The following is a 14,887-nucleotide window of genomic DNA, read 5'->3' as shown; positions in this document are numbered from 1 at the left end:
ACAGACAAACAATTGATATCCATAAGATACTGTGCAAGCATAGACAGACACACAATAGATAGACAAATACAATGTGTTAATGCAGAAGATATATGATCAACTTCCTGAGCTTCTGTGAAAACCCACAGCCATCTGAGTAGGTGTATTGTAACAATAGCTATCACATCCGTAGAACTGATATAGACCTGTGCACATACATAAATACAGACACACAACTGGGGCGAATCCAGAGCCCAAATTCGGAAGGGACATAGAATAGCTAGCAATCAATCACTCAAACGATCTTCCAGGTAAATGGGGAATATGTATGTTGCAAAGAACCATGGCAACTAAACGTTGTGATATGTGGTGTATTTATATATATCCAAAGTTATTTTCATGGGAAGCACAGTAGTTTGTATTTTATTGCTAGGGAGATCTGTGAGATAATAATCATGCATATTAGTTATTACAGGTTTTTATTCTATGGATCTGCCCATGTAACTTGCGGAGTCCTTTACATATAACATCCCATACCTTCCTCAAGTACATATTCTGTTATTTATGAATGTGCACAATGTAGTTTGTGTGCATAGTGTGAGACTATGTTTGTGTGTCTGTGAGAGTGGTGTATACATGTATGTAGCTGGTGTGTGCAAGTGTAGCTTCATGTACTTTCACACCGTGCACCATGGTTTTTAATTAATCACTTTGCAACAGAGGATTTAAAAATGTTATCTGCAAGCTGATAATATATAAACACGGTGGCCACGTTTATTTTGTTTATGTACCCGTACCCTGCTAACTGATGCAAATATCTAATCACCCAATCATGTGCAGCAGCGCAGTTCATAAAAGCATGCAGACATGATCAACAAGTTTGTTTGCAGTTCAAATCACACATCAGAATGGGGAGATGTGATTTATGTGACTTTTAAAGCGGAATAATTGTTGGTGATATATATATATATATATAGTGGTATACTTAATAATCTGTGATTCCCACAAACAGCAATATCTACAAATTACAGAGAAAGGTGCAGAAAAAAAAACATAGAGTGTCAGCTCTGTGTACAAAAACTCCTTGTTAGAGAGGAAAACCATCAGACGAAGAGGAATACAACAATAACTGAAATGCCCCAAAACTGGACACGATTAGAAAAACTAAAAAATCTTGTCTGATGAATCGTGAAAAAAACTGCACCAATCAGAATATATCTCTGAAATTATAATCTGTCATTGCAAGATGAGCCTAAAATGCAGTTCTTGCTAAAGAAAAAGTTATTAAACCAGTCCATATACATTACAAACATACTTGTGCTTGTCTCTGCGTACTTTTTTACATTTTCTACTGGTCTTCCCTTTGTGGCTTTTCTAGCTCACTCAGTCGTTTGATATTTTTTTACTTCTCGGATGTACTGAGATGATGTTTTTTTTTTCTTCTTGAAGGGTTACTGTGTGTGTGTAGACAATCCCCCCGCTGCAGTGACAAGCCCTGAACAGACCTGACAGGAAGTCTTGACGGGGCGAGAATTTGAGCAGGAAGAGGTGAGATGCTGAGATCAGTGGACCAGAAGTGAGACTGGTAACTGAGCAGAAAGAGAAGGGGAGAGAAATGCAGAAAAAGTGAAAGACTCAAACCAAAGGGAAGAAAGTTAAAGGTAGACGGAGAACAGCAGAAGGTGCAGCAAGTGGCCAAGCAAGGTGGACAGAGGGCATCTTATTAGAGCACAGAGAGATAGGTGGAGGACAGAACAAGTGAGAGACAGACGCAGGATGATAAGGGCCTAAGGAAAAAAGGATTCACAAACACTGGCGGAGATCGAAGAGGAGTTAGGTAAGCCGTGCATGTAGTTGATGGGCACTATCTAAAGGCTGGATGGTAGGTGGCCCCCTACTGAGGAACATGGGAGATGTTTTGTTTTTTTTACAATGTCTTCATGGAACTTTTACAACTATGTTTTTTTTTAGGTTTTTTTTTTAAACCTCTGCACATTGTGTCCTATCTTCTTTTCTGTGGTCTACCCGATATCTCTACCGTATTCCCCTCCACCCTCTGTGCTATGTTTTTTCCCTTTATTCTCCTTCCCAGTCAGTTTTACTTTTTCCCCTCTATTCCCCCTACACCTTCTGTTGTATGTTCTCCCCTTCATTTCCCTTTCTCTCCTTTCTATGTTCTCCCGTTCATTTCCCTCCCTCTCCTTTCTATGTTATCCCTTTCAATTCCCTCCCCCCTCCGCTCTATTTTCTCCACTTCATTACCCTCCCCCCACTGTTCTATGTTCTCCCCTTTATTACCCTCCTCACTCAGTTCTATGTTCTTCCCTTCATTCCCCTCCCCTCACCGTTCTACGTTCTCCCCTTCATTCCCCTCCATTCTATGTTCTCCCCTTCATTCCCCTCCATTCTATGTTCTCCCCTTCATTCCCCTCCATTCTACGTTCTCCCCTTCATTCCCCTCCATTCTATGTTCTCCCCTTCATTCCCCTCCATTCTATGTTCTCCCCTTCATTCCTCTCCATTCTATGTTCTCCCCTTCATTCCCCTCCATTCTATGTTCTCCCCTTCATTCCTCTCCATTCTATGTTCTCCCCTTCATTCCCCTCCATTCTACGTTCTCCCCTTCATTCCTCTCCATTCTATGTTCTCCCCTTCATTCCCCTCCATTCTATGTTCTCCCCTTCATTCCCCTCCATTCTATGTTCTCCCCTTCATTCCTCTCCATTCTATGTTCTCCCCTTCATTCCCCTCCATTCTACGTTCTCCCCTTCATTCCTCTCCATTCTATGTTCTCCCCTTCATTCTCCTCCATTCTACGTTCTCCCCTTCATTCCCCTCCATTCTACGTTCTCCCCTTCATTCCCCTCCATTCTATGTTCTCCCCTTCATTCCCCTCCATTCTATGTTCTCCCCTTCATTCCTCTCCATTCTATGTTCTCCCCTTCATTCCCCTCCATTCTATGTTCTCCCCTTCATTCCCCTCCATTCTATGTTCTCCCCTTCATTCCCCTCCATTCTACGTTCTCCCCTTCATTCCCCTCCATTCTATGTTCTCCCCTTCATTCCCCTCCATTCTATGTTCTCCCCTTCATTCCCCTCCATTCTATGTTCTCCCCTTCATTCCCCTCCATTCTATGTTCTCCCCTTCATTCCCCTCCATTCTATGTTCTCCCGTTCATTCCTCTCCCCCCCATTCTATATTTTCCCCTTCATTCCCCTCCCCTGTGTTCTATGTTTTCCCCTTCATTCCTCTCCCTCCTCCATTCTGTTCCCCCAAACCCCTCCGTTCTATTTTCTTCCCTGTATTCCCTTCCCCCTCCGTTCTCTATTCTCCCCTGTATTCCCCTATATTCCTCTCCCCTCTCTGTTCTAGGTTTCCCCCTATTCCCCTCTCTACTGTGATTTCCCCTGTGTTCCTCTTTGAATCCTCCTGCTGTCCTGTCTTCCCCCCCTGTATCCTGCTCTCCCCAGGGTTCTCCTTTGTGCCTCCCCTCCATTCCAAGTTCTGCGATGGGTTTCCCTCATAGTTCTCATTGATCTTGTGTTCTCGTTCAGTTCTATGTTCTCCCCTGCAGTAAAAACCAGAGCAAACTAGTCTGTTTTATGTTTTATGCCTTTAACCCCTTTCACTGCTGCGTTCTTCTGTTTAAAAAAGTTGTGTATCCTTTATCTAAAACACGGGATTCATAGCAAACACATGAACACAGACTAAAACAGCAATTTCATCCATTGATTATACTTAAATAAAGACGTAAATAGGAAGGCATTATTGGGCTTTATAGTAGCCAGGCCTAGCAAGATAACAAGATAAGAGAGGTATTTCATAAACAACATGTGAATAGGCAATTACAGTGAGATCGGGGCACAGGACATACCATTAAAAAACAAACGAGGTCTAGGGGAACCAATAATTAGATAACAGCTGTACAAACCGTGATTTTATCATCAACTCACAAACCATTTATATAACGCACACTACTGGGCCAGCAAGAACCAAGATAGGGTGCGGAGACTCATACTGTTATGGTACTTTTTAAAAGTAAACCAAAATGTTTAAATGTCTATCTGTTCCTGTCCAAATCAATAAAATTGAATTGCGTATATACGCTGAAGTAATTAAGTCTGACACACAAGGTTCAGGTTAAAATAACTTCGAGAAAGTTTATTGGCAAGTGAAGAAAAAGCGGGCGCGCAGGCCCTTTTAAGAGGCATTTTGCGTCATCATTGATTATTAGAATATCAGCAAATAAACATCATCAATTGGATTAATTGTTAAGTGTCGGGGTTAGTGTCTTACCTATTGGTTCAAAAAATTAAGAGGTTAGTCCCGTGTCCACCCACCGGAGGTGGGATTGTTCTGGACACGGGTGGGGATAAGGGGGTCCTGAGCGTCATTTTACACGGTCAATGATATCAGGCCTCATGTCCAGGTGCAAGGTCTCTTATGAATAGAACATTTCATTACTACTGTGTTCTCGTGGCCTTCAAACTATACTATCTTACAAGTTTTAAGGAGTAGCCAGCACCTCCTGGTGCTTGTCCTTGCAGGAAATACAGTCTTTGTCTGCTATACTAATTGGGTTGAGAAGTTCAGTCACGTAAGGTAGTTTTAAAATGAACAAGTTAAGTTATGAGGACAAAATGGAGGATTGAAGAAGTCAGGTTAGGAGGACAAAATGGAGGATTGAAGAAGTCAGGTTAGGAGGACAAAATGGAGGATTGAAGAAGTCAGGTTAGGAGGACAAAATGGAGGATCATCACAGTATAGAGTTAAAATGGAGTTAGTACAATAATTCAATACAAGTACAATAAAGATTTTTAATAATCCCACATCAGTCCCCCCTATGAAATGTTAGATTCTAAGAGATAAAAACTTTATTAAGTTAGTACCAGGAAGACGTGTTAACCCAAAGGCACAGAAACCCCGTGGCCGCTAGCTAGGTGTTAATGCAAAGTGCAAGTCTGTCCCTAGAGCTGACCCTAATAGGCTAACTCATCCGTCAGTATGGCTCTCGAACACTTCACACCCATGGGTGTCCCATGGCAGCTAACCCACCACTTCTCCACACGGGGCCTTTACCATTCACTGACAGATGCTGTCCCTAAGCTAGTCCCTTCCTAGAATTCCTGCACTTTATCAACAAAAGGGATCGTTTGCAGCGGCAGACAGGGTGAGTTGACGTCTTGGAACTCTTGGTCATCAACTTCGAGATGGGTGAAAGTGGGTGCCGCTTGGTCAACAGTCTTCATGAGGGATTTTCTCAGACATGGGAGGATACAACAAAAGAGAAGAGCAAAAATAAAAAGGAAAATTAGTATAGCCATACCAATCTGCATTAAAGCCTTTTGCCATCCTGTCATCCAACCAAACCATCTTTCCCAGGGATCTTTTATCCCAGAATTCCTTTTTAACTCTTCAGACAGGTCATTTAATTTTTCTATAGCTAATGTAACTTTACCATTAGGGCCTGTGTTTTCTGGGATATATGTACAACATGTCATGGTGTCGGGCAAAATTTTACAAACCCCTCCTTTCTCGGCTAAGATCATATCTAGGGCCATTCTATTTTGGAAAGCCATTTGGGATGTGGCCTGCAGCTGTTCGGCCAACCCCTGGAGGGCGTCTCTGGTATAATTAACAAAACGCTGTTGATTATAATAAATGTAATTTATCCAATTTAAATTCTTGTTTGCAGTAACTATGGTAAAAATTGATTCAAATCCTGCAGCAACTTCATCCCTTGCTTTAAACTCATTGGGCACCCCCCTAGGCACTCCAATGGCATCAATATACACATGAGGATCAAAACTTCCTTTCACTGGGGCGTCACGCTTAACCTTAGTGTGTTTGGACCCATGGGTGACGAGGTGTGTGTCAGAGATGATATGTATAGGCATAATAGCTTTAGCTAGAGTACACTCCCCCCACCACTGCTTGTCCATTCTGGATCTTAGCTGTAAATCCCCACACAACCAGTAAATATCCCCTAATGACCTGGTGTGAAACTGCAACAAGTCCATAGAGACATTTCTGTAGGTAGCACAATACCCTTTAGAGAAGTTACCCAAGAATTTACCTATTCCATCATAATTAGCATAACAAGTGTAGTTACCTTTATACACGGTAATACCATCTGGGGGTTTGACATCCTGGGTTAGGAGAGGATACTCTTTTGTCCATGCAATACATATGGACCTGTTAAAATTATGGTGATAGGCAAAAAGGCTTAAAACACATTCTTCTATATCTACTGGCAGGATTAAAGGCACAGTACCCAGGTGAGGCCGGGCACCGCCACACACATAGCATGCAGTTCTATTGTGCTTATTAGCATTATATTTCATCCATTCTAACCATAGATTTACATCATTAAAACCTGTTTCAGCGGCCATGGTATCTTCAAAGGTGGGGTTAGCAATGGCCATCATGTCTTGAAAGGTCTGGATATGAGGTTTTAATGGGTTAGGGACCATATGGGTGGCCCCTTGCCACTCAGAAGAGTTGCACATATCTTTGAGGTAGAAATGCCCTAATTTACGGTAGGAACCCTTTTTCCAATACATTCCCATCACATATTGGTCTGCATCTGTTGGGCTTGGATGCTCAATGTTAAGGATTAGTTTCATTGGTGTACTCCCCCCAGGCTTTCTCAAAGTCATTCTCTGGAGAAGGGATCTACCATGATCATCTACTTTAGATACGGCACTTTTTGGTTTGTAACCCCAGGCAGGCCCGGCATTCCATCCCGCCGCCCCCCAATGGTCACAATTGTGCCCCCATTGCTTGTCAACTACACAAACATATGGGTCTTTCGAATGAGGGATATCTCTATAGATGCTCTGGATTTGTGGTGTGGGAAATGGGCATTCTACAATATCACAGTAGTCAAAGGTATAAGTAGCCACCTGGGTACACGATGAATTATACCAGAAGGTGTACCCACCAATATCTTTGGTAATGGCTACTTGCTGGGCCTTTATAAGGCTAATTAGGGAGAGGGTGTACCAGAGATACATGTTTGTGCGGTATTCGCTTCCTCTGGGGCAGGAGATTTCTTGCAGTGGGAAGCGTGGATCCAATTTGGCCTACCGGCCAATTTGACGGAGGTTGCGGTAATCAGAAGAACTTGGAATGGACCGTCAAATCTTGGTTCCAGGGTATTTTTCCGCACAAACTTCTTGACCAGGACCCAATCTCCGGGAAGCAGGTTATGGGAACCTGTATCCAATTCGGGATCTGGAATTGAAGAGAAAACTTGGGCATGTATTTTGTTTAAAACACTTGCAAGTTCAGTTACATAGTCTACTAAAACATCTGATTGGAGCTGCAACTGCTGCGGATAATAACAACCTAGTCTGGGTGCTGTCCCAAATAGAACCTCATATGGGGACAGTGAATGCTTCCCTCTAGGTGTGTGCCTAACACTAAATAAAGCGATTGGCAGGCTTTCTGGCCAAGGCATCTTTGTTTCTTGTGACATTTTTAACATTCTGGTTTTTAGAGTGCCATTCATGCGCTCCACTTTACCACTACTTTGTGGGTGGTAAGGGGTGTGGAAGGCTAGAGTCACCCCTAGAGCAGTCCAAATTTCTTTAGTCACTGTTGCTGTGAAAGCTGGGCCTTGATCACTTTCAATGACTTCTGGGAGTCCGTACTATCTCTGTAAGTAGGCGTCTTGCGGTTGTTTTCGCAGTGATATTGGCCACTGGGTAGGCCTCTGGCCATCCTGAGAACATGTCCACTATTACTAGTGCATATTCATGGGGCCCACTCTTGGGCATTTGGATGTGGTCAATTTGAATTCGCTGGAAGGGGTACATGGGCTTTGCCAGGTGTTTTGCAGGCACCTTGATTGGTCTTCCTGGATTGCATTTTGCACAAATGACACAGGCCTTGCAGAAGCTATTGATCAATGTTGTGATTCCAGGTGCTTCATAATACTTCTGTATAAGGGCGGCCATCAATTCTTTTGACAGGTGTGCAGGCCCATGTGCCCATTGGACAACTGCTGGATACAAATTTCTGGGAAGACAAAATTTTAAGTTGTTGTAATATATTCCGTCCTTTTGGACAGCTCCTTTCTTTTTCCATTTCTGGATTTCCTCAGGAGTGACTGCAGCTTGCTGTTCTCGCAAAATTCGCAAATCAGTAGGAAGAGTTTGCAGAGCAAAAATAGGAACTTCTTCTTCTTCTTGTCCGGACACTTCTTCATCCACTTCCTGCAGATCCCTGGCCGCTAGCTTAGCAGCCTGATCAGCCAAATGGTTGCCCTTTGCTTCATCTGTATCCAATTTCCCATGGGCCTTGACTTTCAAAACGGCCACTTCTTTAGGGAGTAGGAGGGCATCCATTAGCTCCTTGATTGCAGTGCTGTGTTTGACTGGTGTACCGGCGGTGGTAAGAAATCCTCTTGTCTTCCAAATTAGGCTGAAGTCATGTGCCACACCCCTTCGGAAATTTTGCATGCTGAAGTCAGAGCCTGTAATTCAGCTTCTTGCGCAGACTTTGCTGGCGGTAAGGGTGATGATTTGATGACTTCGTCTGTTGTGGTTACGGCATATCCTGTATGATATCTTCCTTCTTCATCAGCATATCTTGATCCGTCCACAAACAGGGTAAAATCTGGATCTGGTAATGGATTTTCATGCACAGTTGGTAAATGCACTGTTTCCATTTTCATCTGTTCGAAACAGTCATGAGGTGTTTCTGGGTCATAATCATTCGTTATGACCAGATCTTGAAATTCCTTTTCCAGGAAATGGCGTGGCCATGCTTCTAGAAGGTCAGTTGTTGGGTATTTGGCAATACCATTTTCCTGTAGCTGTTCTTCATTCATGGTGGCCCATAGTTTTGCCATGGGCCCAAGATCATTCCATGACCTTGTCTTCAACTTGGTAACAGGAATATGTGGGATAGCGGTATCCCAATGGCGATAAAGGTAGTTAAGTTGTTGAGGTAGCTGGACCAAGACCATGCTATTGCCTTCAGAGTCACAATAGAAATCTTGTGCAGTGAGCTTTACATCGGTCCAGTGGTAAAGCTCATCTTCATAGCAAGGTTCAGGAGTAATGTTCGGCTTGTACCACATGGTACAGAAGGCGTAATCCGGGCCTTCACAAAGAGGTGTCTCATCTTCATAAAATGACAAATGTGGATGCATGACTTTCTTGATACATCCACAGAGCAGGTAAATGTAGGTTTCATCCGTGATAAATCCATAATAGATACCCCCCTCAGGGAGTGGAAGAAGAGTGGATGGATTAAGCACTTGACATCTCTGGATGGAAATGTTGTCAGGCAAAAGAAGATGACACTGTAGGCGCAGGTGTCTGGCTGGAGACACGTGCTTGAGCTGGACTTGGTTGATGATAGCAGAAATGTCATGAGGGGCCAAAACAACCAGAGGATGGCCAAGGACCAGGTCTGAGGTTCTTTCTATGAGCTCTCTTGCAGCAAAAACAGCCCTGAGACAGGAAGGAGTACCTCTGGCCACAATGTCCAGTTGACATGAGAAATATCCAATAGGCCTCTGGCGGCCTCTTAAGTCATTAGTTTGGGTGAGAACTCCTGTTGCATGGCCTTGTCTTTCAGAGACAAATAATTTGAAAGGTTTGGAGTAGTCAGGTAGGCCCAAGGCAGGAGCAGAAGCAATGGCACGTTTTAGAGCATTGAAATTGTCCAGAGCTTCATTGGTCAGACAGAATGGGTCAGACTTAAGAGCATCATAGAGAGGTTGCATAAGCAGAGAGGCTTCTGGGATCCATGCTCTGCAGTAGGAAATGAGGCCTAGGAAGGCATGAAGAGACTTTGAAGTCCTTGGAGGTGGAATGTCCAGAACAGCTCTTACCCGGTCCCGAGTAAGATGTCTGGTACCTTGAGATAGGCAATGTCCAAGAAAAATCACTGAAGATTGGCAGAATTGCAGCTTGGTGAGTGAAGCTTTGCATCCCTGTTCTGCTAAATAGGAAAGAAGACTAATTGAACACCTTTCAGTAGTGGGTATATCATCTCCACAGAGCAGTAAATCATCCACATACTGGAGCAAGACAACTTCTGGGTGCTCAGCTTGCCATGGGTCAAGGATGGTACCCATGGCCTTTGCAAATTGACTTGGAGAATTTTGTGCCCCTTGGGGCATGACAGTCCAGGTATACTGTTGCATCTCATGAGTGAAAGCAAACAGGTATTGGCAGGACGGGTCCAGTGGGACACTGAAAAAGGCATTGGCCAGGTCAATGACTGTGAAGAATTTTGCAGATGGTGGGACTCCAGAGAGCAGAGTATGGGGATTTGGTACAAGAGGGGTGTCCAGGACGGTAGCTTCATTGACAGCACGGAGATCCTGGACCATCCTGTACTTCTCTGGCTCACCTTTTGGGGTTTTCTTTTTCACAGGAAATAATGGGGTGTTGCATTCAGATTTACATTTTACCAGGGCACCCTTCTCCAAGAGTGCCTTGATGTGGACAGAAATGGCAGCAGACTGTGCTGGTTTTAATGGATATTGTGGCTTTCTTGGTAACTTAGCTCCTGGAATAAGCTTTACCACCACAGGGGGAACATTTAGGTGACCTATGTCCTCTGGGCCTGAGGACCATAACTTGGCAGGCACCTGTGTTTTTAATTCCTCTGGGAAATTGGACTTTAATTCTGCTGCTTCCTCACGGGGCTTTTCTAAATGCAGCATCAGAGGCAAGGAGCACAGGGCTGAGGTGTCTGATACAGATAGAGGTGTGAACATTTCTACCTGCCCGTCTGGGGTGAAGGTGATGGATGCTTGCAGGCGTGAGAGGACATCAGCACCTAACAGGTTAATTGGGCATGTGGAGGATACCACAAAGCGAGCAAGCAGGCTAGAGCCAACTCGTAGTGGAGTTGTTAAAGGGCTATGTCTTGGCTGGCCATCCACTCCAACACAAGAGACATCAATGTTTGACAGAAAAGATGGATCTGGCAGGTCTTGTTCTCGCAGAACACTACGGGCTGCACCTGTGTCAACTAGAAATGTGGTAGGGTGGCCTTCAATGGGTAAAGTCACTGTGGCAAGTGGCCCCCCCTTATCCCCTGTAGACACTGCCATGACAGGGGTTACGGACACAGGCTTGCCAATCTCCTAGTCATCGGGTTCCTCAACTATTGGAACCTGTTTGGTGGCTTTGGGAGTCGGGGCAGGCTTGGGTGGCTTTCTGGATTCCCTCTGCTCCCTTTTTGGTTCTGGACAGTCACTTCTAAAGTGCCCTTTTGCTCCACAATTAAAGCAATGTCCCCCCTCCTCCGGTCTGGTACCTCTTGGGACTGGAGTGGAGCGGGATACCATGAGAGGAGCTGAAGTGGGTCTTCTTGGGGTCTGAACAGATTCCAAACCTCTAGCAACTAAAAGCAGGGTATCCAGGGGAACAACCTTATATTCAGGGCGTGCAGCAATGATTCCCTTGCGTATAGAGTCTTTCACGCCTTGGACAAACGCACCTGACAGCATTTGTGAATGAATTTTGTCAGTAAGATCAAACCCCAAATCTGTGAACATTTGATACAGTCTTGCATGAAACCTTTCCACTGATTCTCCTTTATCTTGAATAACATCAGTAAGGCCAGCAGCCTGATCTGCAAGTTTGTCCTTAGCCCATTCTCTTAGTTGGGTGCAAAAGGTTACCCCGGAGGGGTAATCAACATCACTGGAAAGCAGATCTGTACTGAGGTGACGGGCCATGCTCGGCCAATATGCATCCCCTGCTTTAATAGCACAAATGCTGAGTAGATCACGCCATGCGGCGGAATAAGTCTTTTGAATTTGAACTATCCCTCGGTAAAAAGGCATAGGCTGTTTTTCTGGGTCAGGGAGCGATTTCATTAATGCACTAGCTTGAGTGGGGTTAAAAGCAACATACTTAGGAGGGGTCCGTTCTCCCCGACCCTTGTGTCCAAAGGGATCATCGATAGAACGATGAGTTGAGGCTCCTGCAGCGGCTCCTGCAGCCTCCAACGAATCCTGGGATAACCTATCCTCTTCTCCCTCATCTAATTCTATGATCTGAGCTCTCTTTCGTGCAGGGCCCGAGTAAGGTGACAGGACCGGAGGATGAGCGGGGGTCCCAGATGCGGGGGTGGCTAGCGGATCATAACTAGATAGGTAGTCACCGGGAATTACCGGCATCAGGGCTGTACTGGGGGCCGCCATATTGGTGGCCGGAAAAGGTACTGCATTAGGGTTAAGGGAAGAAGTGGCGGCCATGTTGGATGTGGGCACATCCGGGACAGACTGGGCCGGACTGGGCATGACCGGAACCTGGGGAGTGGTTTGGGGAAGGGGTAGTGGATATCCGGGATAGGGCAGGGCCATGGGATATGGGAAGGGGTAGGGCCAGGCTGGGGAGGGGAAGGAGGTGGGGTATTGGACTGGGGTGGAGATGGGAGGGGACGGAGAGGGATTGGTAGAGGTGGGTGTAGAGGGAGGAGCCGGAGCAAGGGTGGAGAAGGTGGTTAGCTGGGCGGATGAAGAGGGGAGGGGATCAGTAACGGAGAGAGAATGTAGGGAAGGAACGGCAGATGAGATGTTAGGAGGAGGTACTGCAGGTAGCGTAGGGATGGATGAGGATGATGGGAATGTTAGAGACGGGGAAGGGGAAAAGAAAGATCCATCAGAATTCAGGACCGGGCAGACAGGGGAGGTGACGGGATGGGTGTTAGGAGGATTGGGAGTGGGGAACATAGTCAGCTGGCTATCACCTATTGCTGACTGAACCTTGGGGATAGACATCCCCTGGGCGCCACTCTGGGGCGCTGGCTGAGGGTAAACCCCAGTAACACAATTATTATGATACACAAACAATTTCACACCTTTGTGATTTATTTCTTCCTCAACCCAACCTTCTAGCTGAATAGCCTTCGCTACTCTGTACCATGCTTCAGCAGTCTTTAATAAACCATTATCTGTAAGCTTGCCTTTCATTTCTGCCAGTAACTTGCGCCAACTTTCTGGTTGCAATCTTCCACCCGTTGGTACAGTAATTTTACATACTTTTGCAATCTTTTCAACACCTTTAACCATCTCCTCACCCTCTCTGTTTTCTACCAAATCACATGCTAACCAGCCCTTACTGGGCTTGCTTAAATCCTGCCCCATAATCCCTTTCCCCCTATACCAGCGTCCTAGATACAGGGAGAGAGAAGGAAAACTGAACAAGAACGTCTACAATGCTCGACTGCCACCCGAGAACCGTGGGACTTTCTCAGGTGCGTCTTCCCAAAACGTAGACTAGTCACTGAATCCGCCTACCCGGGGTGGTAGACACGGACTGGAGCGAGGTGAGAAGTGTGTGACCAATCACTTCTCTTTTAAGAGGAATGGGAGTGGATAGTATAATAATATAGGAAGTACAGAAAAGATGAAAGGCAAGGAAAAATCCTTAGAGACAGACACAGGAGTTCATGAGACTCCTATTAAACAAACAAGACAACAATACAGTTGAAATACAGTGCATGCATCACAGTTCAAATGAAATCAACAATAATCCCTTTCCTTTACTCGTGTGCTTACTCCAAAGTCACCTCCCTCAACCTCGTAGTGTCCCCGCTCGGAGAACGACTTTCATAAGTCTCACTACCAGCGGCCACGGAAAACAACTGACACCGGTCCGAATTCCGTCAGCCTCCCTCTACACAGCAGTCCACAAGAATGTGGCCACCTCTATCCTCACTCCCGTAGTGCCCCTATAAAACCCACTTTATAAGTCTCACTACCCCGTGATGTGGAAAACAAGCAATGCCTACTTGAATCCCCCCAGGAAACAGAGTCCCCTACCACAAGACTAAGTCCCCTACCACAAAACTAAGTCCCCTACCACAAATAAACAGAAAACTGGAATTCCACCAGCCCCAGCGCTCGGGGTTGTGGTTACCAAAAGAAAATTGGAATTCCCTCAGCCTCCACACTTGAAGCTGCGGGTTACCACGTGCACAAGGAAGCTAGCTAGGCTCTCAGAGTGACACAAGAAGGATCACAGGAAATTATGAGTCTACACAAAATCCACAGTTCCAACAATCCTCTTTTTCCTTACAGCCACAGCCACGAGGCTCCTAAAAGAGGTAAACAGGTGAAGAAGACCCCCAGGAACGCATCCGCGGGTCAACCCCCCTTTTTCCTTACAACCACAGCACCGTGGTTCCTAAAAGGAGTAAAACAGGCAACAGAAGACCCCCAGGAACGTATCCGCAGGTCCACCCCCCTTTATCCCAAAAGGGGTAAAATACAAACAGACAGGCACACAGAAGACCCCCAGGAACGTATCCGCAGGTCCACCCCCCTTTATCCCAAAAAGGGGAAACAGGCAAACAATTCAAACACACCCAGGCAACAGATAGACTAAAATGCAGGTAAACAAGTGAGTAACGAGGCACCGGGCAAGATATTACCTGTCTTTGATGTCCTCCCGGGAAGCAGTCACAGACACGTGGACGGGTCAATCAAAGGGGCCGGAACATACCGGTGGCTCTGCAGAAGTCTCTACCGTGTACCTGGAGGTGATCAATCTCCTTTCCTTCCCCCCGGATTCCTCCGTCCACCCTTGTCTTCCTTAGGACGGCTCACCGGCCGGACATAGCCCGATGCCCCACGTTGGGCGCCAAGTTGTTATGGTACTTTTTAAAAGTAAACCAAAATGTTTAAATGTCTATCTGTTCCTGTCCAAATCAATAAAATTGAATTGCGTATATACGCTGAAGTAATTAAGTCTGACACACAAGGTTCAGGTTAAAATAACTTCGAGAAAGTTTATTGGCAAGTGAAGAAAAAGCGGGCGCGCAGGCCCTTTTAAGAGGCATTTTGCGTCATCATTGATTATTAGAATATCAGCAAATAAACATCATCAATTGGATTAATTGTTAAGTGTCGGGGTTAGTGTCTTACCT

At 45.4% G+C, this 14,887-nt stretch overlaps 1 protein-coding gene across 1 annotated transcript in view; it reads left to right on the top strand.

Moving 5' to 3' along the window:
• Positions 1 to 225: 225 nt before the first annotated feature.
• The window catches only part of NLRC3 (NLR family CARD domain containing 3), a 74,971-nt gene continuing 60,309 nt past the window's right edge, over positions 226 to 14,887 (top strand). Inside the window, exons 1-2 of the mRNA XM_063428984.1 lie at positions 226 to 290; positions 1,429 to 1,527. The gene's annotated coding sequence lies outside the window, so the exon portion shown is untranslated. The remainder of the gene's footprint in view (positions 291 to 1,428; positions 1,528 to 14,887) is intronic.

This window comes from Pelobates fuscus, chromosome 8 (assembly GCF_036172605.1).
Source record: "Pelobates fuscus isolate aPelFus1 chromosome 8, aPelFus1.pri, whole genome shotgun sequence".
NCBI classification, from domain to species: domain Eukaryota; kingdom Metazoa; phylum Chordata; class Amphibia; order Anura; family Pelobatidae; genus Pelobates; species Pelobates fuscus.
This window is presented reverse-complemented; position numbering and strand designations above follow the sequence as displayed.